This window comes from Ovis canadensis, chromosome 6, assembly GCF_042477335.2.
Source record: "Ovis canadensis isolate MfBH-ARS-UI-01 breed Bighorn chromosome 6, ARS-UI_OviCan_v2, whole genome shotgun sequence".
NCBI lineage: Eukaryota > Metazoa > Chordata > Mammalia > Artiodactyla > Bovidae > Ovis > Ovis canadensis.
The window spans coordinates 124,206,257-124,223,533 of record NC_091250.1 but is presented as its reverse complement, the minus strand read 5'-3'; the positions used below and the strand labels follow the sequence as shown (position 1 = coordinate 124,223,533).

General features: G+C 38.2%; 1 non-coding gene across 1 annotated transcript; it reads right to left on the bottom strand.

The window, feature by feature from the left end:
• Positions 1-338: 338 nt before the first annotated feature.
• LOC138443014 (U6 spliceosomal RNA) lies at positions 339-443 on the bottom strand. Its single transcript, XR_011257946.1, has one exon. It is a non-coding gene; the product is annotated as a U6 spliceosomal RNA (small nuclear RNA).
• Between the last annotated feature and the right edge of the window lie 16,834 nt (positions 444-17,277).

Here is a 17,277-nt window from a genome sequence, read left to right as displayed (position 1 = left end):
ACTGGGAAATATGCTCAGCTTGTGGATAGCTTCCTTTACAGAAAGACAAAAGGCACAGTGTGCTCTAATTTTAGAATGTTTTCATCACTCTCAGAAGAAATTCAGTGCTTATTAGCCTTTACCTCTCAAACCCACCTTTCACGTATACCCACAGTCCTAGCTAAATCACTTTCTATCTCTAAAGATTTGCCTACTCTGGACATTTCATAAAATGGAATAATACAATAAGTGGTCTTTTTAAAATTAAATACATTTCATGTGCAACACTGTAAATTTAAGATGTAAAATGTGCTATTTTGATGCATTTACATATTATACTATTTTTGCCATTGTCATGAAAAAATATGAAGTGCTTTATGAATTTGCATGTTATCCTTTTGTGGGGGCCATGATAGTCTCTGTATTGTTTCAATTTTTAGTATATGTGCTGCCAAAGCAAGTACAGTATGTGGTCTTTTGTGTGTGGCTTCTTTCATATATGATAATGTTTTCAAGGTTTATCCACACTGTAGCATGTGTCAATATTTCTTTTTGTTGCTGAGTAGTATTCCATTGTGTGGGAAAAACAAAACAAAACAAAACACACTTTGTTTATTTGTCCACCAGTTGATGTACATTTAGATTGTATTCGAAAAAAGAAAGACAAAGGGCATAACATGTGTTATCAACTATCATCAGTAATCAACAAATACCAGTAGCCAACAACTAGCTAGCTTTCACACATGCCAGTACCATCTTCCAGGCTTCAGGGAGTAGTGAGTGATGAGTGGCAAGAAGTGAGGAATAACCTGTCCCAACATTTCCTGGGGAGGTGGAAGAATTGAGGAGACTTTCTATTTCTAGTCTAGTCAGGGAACACCCTCCACCAACACCATCACCATCACTAACACACACACACACACACACACACACACACACACGATCTGTTTTACACAATGCATGTGATAAGGTTGGTTTTAACAGAAGTAATCAAAAGTATGTTGTTCTTTAGGTCCTAGAATCAAACGATGCCATTGAGAGATAGGAGTTGCAGATATGTATTTACCATTAGGAGCATTGATCTTCCTGGTCTCATATTCACCATATAAAATATTTATTATTTTATAAAAAACAACTCTAGCAGGCTCAAAATATATTCACTGAGTCAATTTGGAAACTCTACTTTTTCTTGTATAAATGTTGACTGAGCATGATTCAAAAGCACACAAATAAGGTACTAAAATAATAAATCCTTCAATACCACTTCTTGTCTCTAAAGAAATAAGTAAATGAAAAGAACAGAAGTATAGTTTGTTAATCTCCTCTGGACACTTTTATGCACTTTTTCATATGCTGCTCCTTTGGCCCAAAATGTTCTTCCTTAATTTGTCTGCCATTAAGTCCTAAAAGCTGAATTAGCCTTCCCAACCTCCTTACTTATTGAGAAGCTTCAAATCTATCACAGTATCAACTGGGATATCCTGACCTCTGAACTAATTCTGAAGTAATCTCTCTCTCTGCCTCACTGTTGTTGTAGCTCCTGTAATTCTCTATTTGAGGACTTGTTATGCAGCATTCTAATTTTGCTATTTGTCTCTCATTAGTCTGTGCTTTGCTTAAGATCAGAGACATATGACATGCATAAAATACACCCCCAAAATCTTTGTCCAGTGAATAAATGAAGATGTTTTGAAAAAAAAATTCTACAAATGCGGTTAACTAGTTTGGCTTTATGGACAATTTTCTAAATACAAATATATTAAGGTAGGAATTCTTGAGAAGAAAAATACTGAGACAAGGGGTTGAATGCAAGTGGTTTATTTGTGATGTGATGCCAGAAATCATGGAAGAGGGGGTGGCGGGAAAGTAAGATAAGAAAGGGAAGAAAGTCAATAAAAGTTCTGCTAATTAACTGGTTACCATCATGTGTCACAGGATCTCTGTCTTGCTAGAGACCTCTGGAAAACTACAAACCTCAAGATTCTCCTACCCAAGAAACAAGGGAACTGGTGTTGTTAAACACCCAAACATCTGTTAATAATTAGTTGAATATTGCTTCTACATACTTAATTCACTGGTACTTTCAGTCTATTCTTGTGGAAACCAAGTCTATTCCAGTGGCCAGGTAAAGCCTATGGGAAAAAAACACCCAGTTTGTCTTAATATGATGTAACCAAATCAGTAATACACAGAAACATTTGGTACAAAAGGAATGAATATAATGTCTCAACAATAAGCTCAGGGATGACCAACCCATATCCAGAAAATTCAGCAATTCTTGTAAGGACAAGTTGCCAGCCCTATTCAGGTGATAGAGTTCTTATGTAATTTGTCTCTAAGTGGCTAATTTGTCTTATAATTCTATATTACCATAGCAAGGGCTTGATTTCTATCTTTACTAATGATAGATTTACCATTAGCAGGATAATTATTATAGCCTTGATCAAGGAAGCCTGTAATGTTTCAGCCATGTATATTAGTCACTCAGCTGTGTCCATCTCTTTGCAACCGCCTGGCCATGAATGACCAATATTCCTACCATCATGGATGCTCACTCTCTGGGTAGATTGCTCTCTGGGATGAGCAATAAGGGCAGGTGGCTGCACTCTAACTGGATGAGCTCATCCTGTTTATCTTGTTGGTTAATGTTTTTGCTGAAATAAACACTCTTTCTAGTGGGGATCACATAAGATAAAAGATTTACACCTTTCGGGCTCACAGGCCTATCCCCTAGTGTCTTCCTGACAATTTTCTTATTTTATTATCCTCAATTTCCAGTCTTTTTTCAGGCTAAGTCATTTACCACTGCTCAAGAATCTCTGTGTGTATTCTTATCTGTAATCATTTCCCCACCAAGTTGAAGAACAGATGTATTGCCAAGGATCTGCCCACTGGGGAAGAATGACCATTACCACTGCATTTTATATATATATATATATACATATATATACATATACATGACTGGGGTTGTACTTCAAAAATTGTATATTTTCTGTTCATACCAACATATGGAGTAGACCCATTAATGAACCAGTTTCAGGATATTCTTTTAGGCAACTGGTCCCTGGGATCCCTCAATAGGGTCACAAGAGGAGCCAAGGAGAGGATTGGTCATGAGAGTCAGTGACATAAATATATAGTACACCCATTTGTACAAATTATTTGTACCCTCCTGCCCTACTCATGCCCAGTTCTCACAGTACCACTTCCATAATATGATGGATTAATGCTGTACTCTCCTGAAAATAATTAGCTCATAAGGGACTCACTGTAGAGAATAAAGGATATTTTATGTGAACTCACATATGAGCATACACATTGCATACTCACTAGCTGTCTCATGGTCTATTATAGACTTTGTACTAAGGTACAGCGGCTTGTTGTATTTGCTGTGTAAAAGTGAATAGTGCTCTGGTACAAAGAACACTGCCTGTCTTCAGAAGTTTGACAGAGTGTCAATATTGCGGATTACCATGGATAACACATAAATACCTTCAGTTTCTTCAATGCATCCAAATTGAACCACTTCCTGAACTTACTGGAGAAGGCTCTATTCGAATCACCCTCAAAACTGACATCTTAATGAATATCTAAGAACTGATTCTGAGTTATATTACTAAAATGATGCATGGTATTAATATCTTTAAAACTCAAAATGACCATCCAAGCACTGTCCCAGCTTCTTAGTGCTAGAAAGTACAGGGCAAATACACTGAAATTTAGTTTATAAGAAATGCCTCAGTTTTACCCAAGTTCTCAAACCTCTAAAAACTTCACAGATATGTCAGTTAACCGAAACTTTTTAAGGTTTAACATTCCCTTGATACATAGGTACCTTTCCAGTATTTCCAGAGTGCTTGACATTTGACAATCTCTGGGTCATATTAATATGATGCAGTCGGTGTAGTACAGAGATATAAGCCAACCTCCAAGCCAAACACAGCCTGTCATCTGCTTTCATTTATAAAGTTTTATCAGGACACCATCATTCTCATTTATTTACGTAATGTCTATGACTGCTCAATGGAAGATTTTAGGAGTTGTGACAAAGATTGCATGGTCTGTGTGTGTGCTTAGTCACTCAGTCATGTCCGACTCTTTGCAACCCAATGGACTGCCCCTGCCAGGCTCCTCTGTCCATGGGATTCTTGAGACAAGAATACTGGAGTGGGTGGCCATACCCTTCTCCAGGGAGTCTTCCCAACCCATGGATCAAACCCAGGTGTCCCTCATTGCAGGTGGATTCTATACTGTCTGAACCACTAGAGAAACATCATCTGCAAAGCCTCAAATATTTACTATTTGACTTTCTATAGTAAAAGTTTGCTGAACTCTGTATAGAGAATAGTTTTGTGCAAGGCAATGTGTCTAGATTATCAAGGTCCCATTGACCTGCAGAGCAAGAGACTAACATAACCCTGTAGCAAAGCTGTAAAGGTGTACTGCTGTCTTTCCAATTGACCACTAACAACAGCTGATTTGTCTTCCTGATAGGTATTGAAACAAATAGTTTCCCCAAATCAGTAACTATATTCTAAGGTCATATATGGAATGCTGATTTCTTTTAGAAAAGGTATAGCTCCAACACAGAAAATGGTCACTACCACTTTGTTATATTTATGAAAGTTTGCCATCATCTGTCAAAATCCATCTTTTATTTATTTTTTTTAAACTCATACATCCCATATCAGAGAATTAAGCAGGATATAATGAAGCCCACCACTGCTACATCATTTAAGGTTTTGAAGATGGCATTATCTGTGCAACTTTATCTAGGATGCACCAGCACTTTTGACTTTCTGTAAATGAGGGATGCAGATAGTTTTACAAGCTTCTATTTGGACTTTTATAGCTTAATAGCTCTTCATCCACAGATAAGGGAACACGATGATGGTTCTGCCAGCTGCTAAATATATCCATGTGGATTGTGCTCTATGAGGCTGAGGAAATGACCTAATCATTTCAGAAACTGAGATGGCACATATCTGGGTCAAAAGTTTGTATATCCACACTCTAAAAGAAGTAACGAGGCTGTCCTCATTCCTATCTTACCAGTGGTAATTCAGATCCTATATCCAATGGCCTTATCAACATCCAGATAATTTTTCCTCAATTAAAAAAAATACTTTTAGTTTCTTTTGCTGTGAAACAGCTTTTAATTAGGTCCCACTTACTTCCCTGGTGGCTCAGATGGTAAAACCTCTGCCTACAATGAGGGAGACCTGGGTTCAATCCCTGGGTCAAGAAGATCCCCTGGAGAAGGAAATGACAACACACTCCTGGAAAATCCCATGGATGGAGGAGCCTAGTGGGCTACAGTCCATGGGGCCACAAAGAGTTGGACACAATTGAGGGACTTCACTTTCACTTTTTTGTTTATTTTTGCTTTTATTTCCATTACTATGGAAGGTGGGTCACAGGAGATCTTGCTATGATTTACATCAAAGAGTCTTCTGCCTATGTTTTTCTTTAAGAGTTTTATAGTTTCTGGTCTTATATTTAGGTTATTAATCCATTTTGAGTTTATTTTTGTGCATGGTATTAGGAAGTGTTCTAATTTCATTCTTTTACAAAGAGCTGTCCAGTTTTCCCAGCACCATTCATTGAAAAGACTGTCTACTTTGTTGCATATTCTTGCCTCCTTTGTCAAAGATAAAATATCCATAGGTATGTGAGTTTATCTCTGGGCTTTCTATCTTGTTCCATTAGAAAAATATATTTCTATTTTTGTGCCAGTACCATACTGTCTTGATGGCTGTAGCTTTGTAGTATAGTCTAAATTCAGACATGTTAATTCCTCCAGCTCCATTTTTCCTTCTCAAGGTTACTTTGGCTATTCAGGGTCTTTTGTGCTTCCATACAAATTATGAATTTTTGTACTAGTTTTGAGAAAGATATCATTGGTAGTTTGATAGAGATTGCACTGAATCTATCTATTACTTTGAATGGTATAGTCATTTTCACAATATTGATTTTTCCAATCCAGGAACATAAAATATCTTTCAATATGTTTGTGTCATCTTTGATTGCATTCATCAATGTCTTAAAGTTTTCTGCATATAGGTCTTTTGTCTCTTTAGGTAGGTTTATTCCTAGTGAAAAGAGAACCCTCAGAATGGAAGAAAATAATAGCAAGTGAAACAATTGACAATATATTAATCTCCAAAATATACAAACAGCTCATTCAGCTCAATACCTGAAAAACAAATAGTTCAACCAAAAAGTGGGCAAATTGCTGAAACAGATATTACTCAAAAAAAAAAAAAAAGATGGCTAATAAACTCATGAAAAGATGCTCAATATAACTCATTACTAGAGAAATACAAATCAAAACTACAATGAGGTATCATCTAACACCAGTCAGAGTGGTAATCATCAAAAATAATTACAAAGAATAAATGCTTGAGAGGATGTGGAGAAAAGGGAAACCTTTTGTACTGCTGGTGGGAATGCAAATTGATACAGCCACTGTGTATGGAGATTCCTTAAAAAATTAGGAATAAAACTACCATAGGATCCAGCAATCGCACTACTAGAAACATACCCTGAGACAACCATAATTGAAAGAGACACATGCACCCCAGTGTTCATCACAGAACTATTTACAGCTGCTAGGACATGGAAGCAATCTAGATGTCCATTGACAAATGAATGAATAAAGTTGTGGTACATGTACACAATTGAATATTAGCCATAAAAAAGGAACATATTTGAGTCACTCTAATGCGGTGATGAACCTAGAGCTTATTACACAGAGTGAAGTAAGTAAGAAAGAGAAAGACAAATATCATATATTAATTCATGTATATGGAATCTAGAAAGTCTGTACTGATGAACCTATCTGCAGTGCAGTGATGAGATGCAGATATAGAAAACAGACTTGTGAACACAGTAGCAGAGGAGAGGGTAGGATGAATTGAGAGAGCAGCATTGAAACATATGCATTACAATATGTAAAATTAGATAGCCAGGAAAAATTTGCTGTGTGATGCAGGGAGCTCAAATCCAGTGTTCTGCGACAATCTAGAGGGGTGGGATGGGATGGGAGGCAGGAGGGAGGTTAAAGAGTGAGGGGATATGCATATACCTATGGCCGATTCATGTTGACATGTGGCAGAAACCAACACAATATTGTAAAGCTATTATCCTTTAACTAAAAATAAATAAACTTTCATAGCCTGCTGTTTTGTGAAGTATCTACTGTGTCTTGAACAGATATGATCTTTCACTCAGTAGATTCTAGAGTTCAACAATTGGTTTATGTTTGGAAACTGGGTAAGGAAGAGTGATTTTCCATTGTAGTAGCTGACATCAGCTTTTCTTGTACCTTAAAAAAGTTCTTAATCTGTTTTTGTTGAATTCAGTTCCATTCCGTCACCCAGTCATGTCCAGCTCTTTGTGACCCCATGAAACGCAGCACGCCAGGCCTCCCTGTCCATCACCAACTCCCAGAGTTCACCCAGACCCATGTCCATTGTGTTGGTGATGCCAGCCAACCATCTCATCCTCTGTCGTCCCCTTCTCCTCCTGCCCTCAATCTTTCAAGGCATCAGGGTCTTTTCAAATGACTCAGCTCTTCACATCAGGCGGCCAAAGTATTGGAGTTTCAGCTTCAACATCAGTCCTTCCAATGAATATTCAGTTGAATATTTGTTGAATTTGTTGAATTAGGTAAATAAAATTTTATTCTCATTGGCTGTTCTTTGAAATGTCATCACCAAGAGCCCTGTTGCCTTTTTGGAATTTTTTTGCCTTATTACCTCTAATAATTTGTATCCACTTTACCCCTATGAGCCTCAACTATTCTGAAATCCTTCCATTCCTATCTGATAAAGCTATTCTGTCATGTCTCCTTCATTTCTTTGTAGACCATCATTGTTTCTCTGCCTCAAGGACCAATTTCAGAAGTATACTAGGTATCCTTGCGGGAGTAGTAAATCCTAAATTAGTGAAGAGTGCCCTCATACAAATAAACTCTCTTCCATAAAACACACATTGTGCTGGACCCTCCGTATCTATCCCGAGGCATGCTCTACTTGTCTCTGATTGTGTCTCTCTTAAACCCTTTCATTCTGAGCATGTTAACATTAAATATTGACTGAGAACAATGAAAGGAGGAGCAGATCTTGAGAAGGTTAATAATCCTGTTGGCTAACATTAATCTTGGGTAAAGTCCTTGCATGTTCTTTATGCAATGAGAGACCATTCTCTTTTTTTTAGTAAAAGGCAATTCTTCAGCCTAGAAGGTTTAAGGAAGTCTTGGGATTCAAACACACCTGCCCAATATTCCCATCCTGAATTTCAGCATTTTATTCTTCTCTTATCATGAACCTAAATTTATTACAGAAGACTTGCTGGGACTGTGAATTCAGCCTTCAACCTAACTCTGAAACCCTTATATTCAAGTCTTAGGCCTGATACCTAACAAAGTCTATTCTCCAGGTGAAGTTAGCAGTCTTTTTAAACCATTTCCATTAAGGCTTAGTTGCTTTTCCAGTGTTCCCTTGTTTAATGGCTGCCTAAACTGAGACTAGCATTTTCTCTTTCAGAGCTCTAGGGCACTTGTTAACAGCCAGAATTCTTAAATTTCCCATTGTTCCATAACCCAGTATATATTCTCACACCTATATATATTCCATCACCATCCACCATGGTTGACAGTTCTATTAACCTGACTTGCCACCCACTATGGTGTCTTGTTGCCGTTTGGCCATTTAGCAATGTAACCCTGGGTCTTGGTTTCTACAGAATATAATTCTATTCTTGTCTCCAATTATCATAGCTTGTGTTTCCCTTGAACCAAATCTTGATAAAAGGCTCTGAGTGAAACAATCTGTTTTCAGTGGGGTCACAGGCTGAACCAGTAGGAAATGGGAAAGTTAAGCAGGAAGTACAAGGTTCTCAATACAGTGTATACTAATGAACAGTTATGAGGTCAATTGGGGCTCAGTCCTACTGAAGACCTCTGGAAGACTGCATGAAAATGTTTCAGAGTTAGACACTTGTTATGTGGCAAATATTGAGCTGAATGTAAATAAAACAGAAAATATAATGCCCAGTCGTTCAGGGAGTATTTTGGGACTTAGAGTTAAATAAGGATAACTGAAATGTGAGTCCATGAATAAAGGATTAAAATACTCACAAACGCTGTTACAGAGATAAGATCTAAGGAGAAAATACATTTAAAAATCACTTAAATATCAAAAAGTACATGACATTAAAAAACACCCACGGATCATAGAAAAGTTTTTTTGATGAAAAATATCAGTTTCCTACTTTACACTTCCCCATTGCTAATCTTACTGTCCAGGTTCATCTGCTGTTAACAATTTATGTATCTAGCTCTTAAAATAGTTATTACATAACTCTATAGTGTCTTTACAAATATTGCTTTCAGTTCAGTTCAGTCTTTTAGTCATGTCCGACTCTTTGCCATCCCATGGACTGCAGCACGCCAGGCTTCTCTGTCCATCACCAACTCCCAGAGCTTACTCAAACTCATGTCCATTGAGCCGGTGATGCCACCCAACCATCACATCCTCTGTCGTCCCCTTAGCTTTGTGCCTTCAATCATTTCCAGCATCAGGGTCTTTTCAAATGACTCAATTCTTCACATCAAAAAGTCAAAGTATTGGAGTTTCAGCCTCAACATCAGTCCTTGCAATGAATATTCAGGACTGATTTCCTTTAGGATGGACTGGTTGGATCTCCTTGCAGTCCAAGGGACTCTCAAGAGTCTTCACCAACACCACAGTTCAAAAATATCAATTCTTTGGTGCTCAGCTTTCTTTATAGTCCAGCTCTTACATCCATGCATGACTACTGGTAAAACCATAGCTTTGACTAAGCATAACTTCATTAGCAAAGTAATGTCTTTGCTTTTTAATATGGTGTCTAAGTTGGTCATAAGTTTTCTTCCAAGGAGCAAGTGTCTTTTAATTTCATGGCTGTAGTCACCAACTGCAGTGATTTTGGAGCCCCAAAAAATAAAGTCTGTCACTGTTTCTATTGTTTCCCCATCCATTTCCCATGAAGTGATGGGACCAGATGCCATGATCTTAGTTTTCTGAATGTTGAGTTTTAAGCCAACTTTTTCACTCTCCTCTTGCACTTTCATCAAGAGGCTTTTTAGTTCTTCTTTGCTTTCTGCCATAAGGGTGGTGTCATCTGCATATCTGAAGTTATTTATATTTCTCCCTGCAATCTTGAGTCTAGCTTGTGCTTCATCCAGTCCAGCATTTCTCATGATGTACTCTGCATATAAGTTAAATAAGCAGGGTGACAATATACAGCCTTGACATACTCCTTTTCCTATTTGGAAGCAGTCTGTTGTTCCATGTCCAGTTCTAACTGTTGTTTTCTGACCTGCATATAGGTTTCTCAAGAGGCAGGTCAGGTGGTCTGTGTTCCCATCTCTTGAAGAATTTCCCACAGTTTGTTGTGATCGACAGAGTCAAAGTCTTTGGCATAGTCAATAAAGCAGAAATAGATGTTTTTCTGGAAATCACTAGCTTTTTTGATGATCCAGCAGATATTGGCAATTTGACCTTTGGTTCCTCTGCCTTTTCTAAATCCAGCTTGAACATCTGAAAGTTCATGGTTTACATACTGTTGAAGCCTGGCTTGGAGAATTTTGAGCATTACTTTACTAGCATGTGAGATGATTGTGTGGTAGTTTGTACATTCTTTGGCATTGCCTTTCTTTGGGATTGAAATGAAAACTGACCTTTTCCAATTCTGTGGCCATTGCTGAGTTTTCCAAATTTTCTGGCATATTGAATGCAGCACTTTCACAGCATTATCTTTTAGGATTTGAAAGAGCTGAACTGAAATTTCATCATCTCCACTAGCTTTGTTTGTATCAATGCTTCCTAAGGACCGCTTGACTTCACATTCCAGGATGTCTGGCTCTAGGTGAGTGATCACACCATCATGGTTATCTGGGTCATGAAGATCTTTTTGCTATAGTTATTCTGTGTATTCTTGCTACTTCTTCTTAATATCTTCTGCTTCTGTTAGGTCCATACTATTTGTGTCCTTTATTGCGCTCATCTTTGCATGAAATATTGCTTTAGTAAGAGCAATTTGTGTTCCATCCTCCCCTGTCTATTTCCCCAATTATTCTTCCTCTCAATTGTTAACAGTAAAATTATTGTTTTCATCTATTTAAGTGTTTTTGTGATCACATATATATATATATATGATAATGCATTTTAAATAACATATCTTGGGATGAGGATATTAGTGTTCCTACCCTTGCCTTGGTGCTAGTGGTAAAGAACCTTCTGCAAAAGCAAGAGAAATATGAAACCTGGATTTGTTTGTCACATGGACTAACAGACAGGACTGAAGCGTGTTACCACACATGCACACACCCTTCCCTTAGAAAACAGGTTCAATTTTACATTTTCAATGGCACAATTTCATCTTCAGTATTAAAAGATGTGCATATTGACAAACCATACCCATTCTCTGCAACACCAAGGGAATTAATGGGAAACAACAACAGCAACACAATAGTAGCAACAATAAACCAAAGACAGAAAATTGATTTCATACCTAGCAAATATTCTCAGGCAACTGAGAGATATTTCTTTCAATATTTTTGTTGACTTTGCACCTTCTCTTGTTGATTTTTATGTGTTTGATGTGTATCTTGAAATACCTTTTTTTTGGAAGGTGGTTTTAACTGCAAATTTATTCTAGCCTTTTAGACATAATTCTTAATCTCAGAAACTGATTTTCGAGTTAGAGTGACAATAATAAGCATATTTGAGATACACATTCATAGGCCTGAAGCAAAGCTGTCAATACAGGATAAATGAGGACATTGGAAAAATGAGATTATCTCAGGGACTAGGTTTTGAACACAAGATTCAGGTTTCCAGTACTTCGGATGAGCACCTATTTCAAGCTATCTCTACTAAGTTATGACACTAGATTAGGAAATAACGCACGCATTTCCCTGTTGACTCAGATGGTAAAGCATCTGCCTGCAATGTGGGAGACCTGGTTCAATCCCTGGGTCAGGAAAATACCTGGTGAAGGAAATGGCAACTCACACCAGTACTCTTACCTGGAAAATCCAATGGACGGAGGAGCCTGGTAGTCCATGAGGTCACAAAGAGTCAGAAACAACTGAGTGACTTCACTGTCTTAAAAGATAAATTTCTGTAAATATCAAATGGTATAACCAGAGCAAAGAGGTAGAGAGTAAATGTCCCAGAGAACCCAGAGGTGGAGACCTCATACTTTCTGGTAGACCAGGAGGTTTTCTGGAAGCAGAGGTGTTTTTTGTTGAAATATAAAAGAGGAGTGGGGTTTTTAAGGAGAATTGTCGTAGCTTATGTTGGAAGAAACAACATTTTGCAAGGAGATTGCTAATTTTGTTCTACTACTGAGATAGAGTATTATAAGTTCAAAAACATTAAAAATAATTTTGTGTATCTGGAGTTATAGCAAGGAGACAGACAAAGAAAATACATAGATATATGGGAATGGATAAGCCCGAATGCAGCTTTATTTACAAAGCAATCAGTGGGCAATATTATTCAGTCGTTGAAAACCCCTGATCTACACTGTTGAGGACAAAGTTTTCCTGTCCAACTTGAGTTAGCTGTAGCCTGCAGGGAAAAGACTGGGGATGATTCTGAATGGACAGGTTTTAGGTCCTTCTTTGGCATTAATGAGTGAACAATGATAGCTACAACCTTGTAGGCAGATGCTTTACTGTTTGAGCCCCCAGGGACATGTGTCTGGCTTCCCTGATAGCTCAGTTGGTAAAGAATCCGCCTGCAATGCAGGAGAGCCTGGTTCAATTCCTGGGTTGGAAAGATACCCTGGAGAAGGCAAAAGCTACCCTATCCAGTATTCTGGCCTGGAGAATTCCATGGGCTATAGAGTCCATGGGGTCACAAAGAGTCAGACGTGACTGAGCGACTTTTTTTTCACCTATTATTTTTTCTAAAGTCATGAATAGATTAAGAAGCTAAAATAAGGACAGATAAATCAGTTGAAAGTGAAAAGTGAACTCAGTTGTGTCTGACTCTCTGTGATTCTATGGACTGTAGTCTGTCAGGCCTCTCCATCCATGGGCTTTCCCATGCAAGAATATTGGGGTGGGTTTCATTTTCTTCTCTAGGGGCTGAAACCCGAATCTTCCTCTTTGAAGGCAAACTCTTTACCATCTGAGCTACCAAAGAATCCCAGTTAGGCAGGCACTAAAGTAACCAAAGAAAATAAGAAGGAAACTGAGTATCAACAGTGAGAACTGAGACATGAAGATGTTTAGAAGATGTTTAAGAAGTGGCTGAGTATGACCAGTGAGGAAGGTAATGAGAAAGTTGAAAATCAAAACTGATACCAGGATGCTGGTTTGGGAAACTGGGTGGTAGTGAGGCCATTCACTAAGAACAGTGCCATAGAGGGAGGCTGAGTTTGAAGGTGAAAAATCACAAATTTGGTTTTGAGTATGTTGACCTACAGATGTACAAATTTCATCCAAATGGGGGTTCCTAAAGTATAGATTATCAGATAAAGTACAGGACTTCTACATAAATTTTAATTTTAAATGAACAAGAAATAATTTTAATACAAATATGCACAAAATGTTTCATGGAACAAGCTAAACTAAAAATTTTTTTTTTCATCAGAAATTTCATTTCACTGGACACAATACAGATTTTCATTTGATAAATGTGGTAAACTCACAAGTATAGTTGACATGGTCCTTCCCTGGTGGCTCACTGATAAAGAAACCATCTGTCTGTGCAGGAGATGCAGGTTCAACCCCTGTGTCAGGAAGATCCCCTGGAGAAGGATGACAACCCACTCCAATATTCTTGCTTGGGAAATACCATAAACAGAGAAGCCTAGTAGGCTACAGTCCATGGGGTTCCAAAAGGGTCAGACACAACAACTAAACAACAACAGTTGATGTAGTTTGTAACGAGGAGAGAAAGACATGGATATGAAATATAAACTTTGTAATGACTTGTATGTAGCTGATGATGTAAATTCTGTTGGTAACCAGCTTTATGACCCTAGCCAAGATAACTTCACCTCACATTTGTATAATGCGGAGATTCTATTAGCTGATTTTCTTTAACCTTTTCTGTTTTAAGATAATATGTAACTCTGAGTACACTTTCTTGAATATATTTACATATGATTTTTGTACTATTATCTGCCACAAATAACATTTATTGTGATTTGATGGAGTTAGCTGCCATGTTCAATTTTTAGGGAAGAGCAAATTATCCTTTTCATGCAAGTGTTTCTCTGGCACTGCTTTTTCTACCATTTGATAAATATAATAGCCAGCCATCCTGATATAGAAATGTTTATTTCTGTAGTATCACTTTCTCTTATTTATTCAATTTTGTCACAGTATGCCATATTTGGATCATAAATTTTGATTTATACTCAAGTCACACTGAGGGATATTGATTCACTTTAACTTGCTTGATGCATTCCATTTCTGAGTGCTAGAGTTGCCTACCAAACAGCAAAATTATTTCTCTCTATTTTTATTCTCAAAGGAATATAATATTTGAGAAAATATCACATATGATTCCCATATAGGTGTTAGGTCTTATTCTAAAAGGCTGGTTTACAGAAGCTAATAAATGTTTCCATATTCCAGCATAATGATGCTAGTGTCCCTGACCTCCACAATTTTAAGAAAAATTATAAAATAAAATAAATTTTATTAAATTTTGATTATTTAATAGTACTGATAACTACAACCAGCTACATTGTAAACAATTCAAGTGTTAACACAATCACTACAGGTATTAAAACAGATAAAAGGTTTTTGTTAAGCCATGAAAAGATGCTGAGATTCTCGGCCTCCGGAGGAGACAAATTCAATCTGGGGCCAGAGAAGAGGTTTGATTGCTCAGAGCTTTTGTGTAATAAAGTTTTATTAAAATATAAAAGAGATAGAAAAAGCTTCTGATATAGACATTAGAAGGAGCCAAAAAGAGTGCCCCCCCCCTTTTCTTTTAGGAGAGTTATGTTTCTAAGGGAAAGGGGCATCGTCCCAAAATTGTTGAGCCAACATATTCTCCTAATACTCATATTGAGGGTCTCTGATCCAAGAGCCCCAAGTAATAGTTGGAGGAGGTTGTGGCACTCATAGGAGCCTGGACAACAGTTTGTAACTTAAATGTTTTCAGATGGTTAGAAACAAACTCCTTTTTACAGTTACAAATGAAAGGCAAAATAGTTATTAAACCAAGTTAAAACACAATCAAAATTAAAAGTCATATGAAGTCCATACGTAAGCTACAATATGTTATAGCAGTCCATCTTACAATTGTTAGACATCATCACAGAGTTGAATAAAGTCCTTTCCTTGAAGTGGAGAAATCTGCCATGGGAAATCTTCAGCTGATGAGGAGGGGAGTGCTCCGCAGACCCAGCAATTAGACTCATGGTGGAATGCAGCGTAGGAATTAGTGCAGGACAGGAAGGCACTGTCTTGAGGGTCAGCCAGCAGACTCAGGACTTTTGGAGTCAACAGAAGCAAGCCCACCTAGATTCTCAGGCCCATCTTGGTTCCTGGCTCAAACAGCAGCTTGTTTGACTCAAAGACTGGGTCAGAAGTTAACCCCCCAGTAACGTCTGTTGAAAAGCTAAAAGGTGAGTCACACAGTTAATTTTAACTATGTGACTTCAGGATCTATGACAATATTTGTGCATAAAAACAGTCTGTCATAGAGACAATCCCTTCTTAGGGGCAGTTTGAGCCCTCATTAAAGCTACAGGTAAAACTTTAAAGCAACTGTCTTGTGTTTCCTAGTTAGCTTACATGGATGTCTTTTATTAATGTCATTAGCCTTTTCAACTTTTTCTGAAGATTGGGGTCTCCAGGAATAGTGTAAGTGAGTTTTAATACCCCATTGGGTTACAGCAGCTTTAAAGATGGAGCCATTGTCACTTTGAACTTTAGAGTTTAAGATCCCACTAACATCATGAGAAGTCAGTACAATAAGATTTTGCCCATTCATTAACCTCAGGCTTTAGCGGATACTGCTTTTGATGGGAAAATAGGTGAGGGTCTTTGAGCTTGATAATGACAGGAACAGCATTTTGTGCTTGACCCACAGTTTTTCCATCAGCTCACACTCTATAACTTACATTTTGTTCAATTAAAACAGCAGATTCCCCATATTTATGAAAACAGACGTCCTAGACCTTGTTCAGCATATGCCTCCCCAGAAGGGGTGAGGGATACTGGCACGATTAGAAACGAGAAAATAGCGGAGGGTCCCAGTTGCAGCTTAAAGTATGACTGAAATAATAGCATTTGGCTTGTCTAGACAGCCCCATTGCAGTAGTGAATGGGAAGGAAAGCAGACCAGGGGCTTTAGTGAGCAGAAAGCTGCCTCAGTGTCCAAAAGAAAATTGACTGATTGGCCCTCCATAGTTATCAATATCCAGGGTTCCTCAGGTGTTATTAGGATGGGGGCTTGGTTGGGCACCTTCAGTCCCGAGTGTCTTGGGAGTCCAGCCCCTGAAGCCTACACCTCAGTGGGCAGTCTCTTCTCCAATATGATCCTTTGCAGACTGGGCATGGGGCTGGGGGTGCCTTAGATGCCTGAGGGCATCCCTCTTGAGATGCCCCTCCTTTCCACAGTAATAGCAACCCTATCCTTTTTTACCTGGGTCCTTCTGGGCATTTTTCTCAGGCTGTTTCAGTGCAGATTTAACAGATTTTGTTAGGGTTTCCGTCCTTTGTCTGGTTCTTTCTTCCTCCTGGTATTCTCTACCATAATACACCGTCTGAGCCAGCTGTAACAGTTTTTCAAAGACTGATTTGGTCCAAACTCCTGTTTTTGTAATGTACAGCAAATATCTGGAGCCAATTGAGTGAGAAATCTATCTTTAAAGATCATTTCTCCCTCTGAACTTTCAGGATCAACATCAGTAAACCTGTGGACGGCCTCCTGTAGTCTATCTAGGGATTTACCAGGAGTTTTCTTCTCTCCCTGTTCCATGTCAGACAGCTGATCATAGTTTAAAGTCTTAGCGGCACTCGCTTGAGTCCTTCAAGAGTACACTTGACAAAGTAGCTCTGTTATAGGGAATGGTCGGCTCCCAGTAGGGAGGGGAGCTACTTCGTGCTCACTCTTTCCCTTTGTCTCACGTTCAAGCCATTCATCTCCCAAAGCAGTAGTTTCCCCCAAAATTCAAGCTCCCGAGTCAGGAGTCAGCGTCTGTCTCAAGACATACATTATATCTTTTTAAGTAAGCTCATAAAGTAAAGTTAGCCCCATAAAGGCTTCTGTGTAC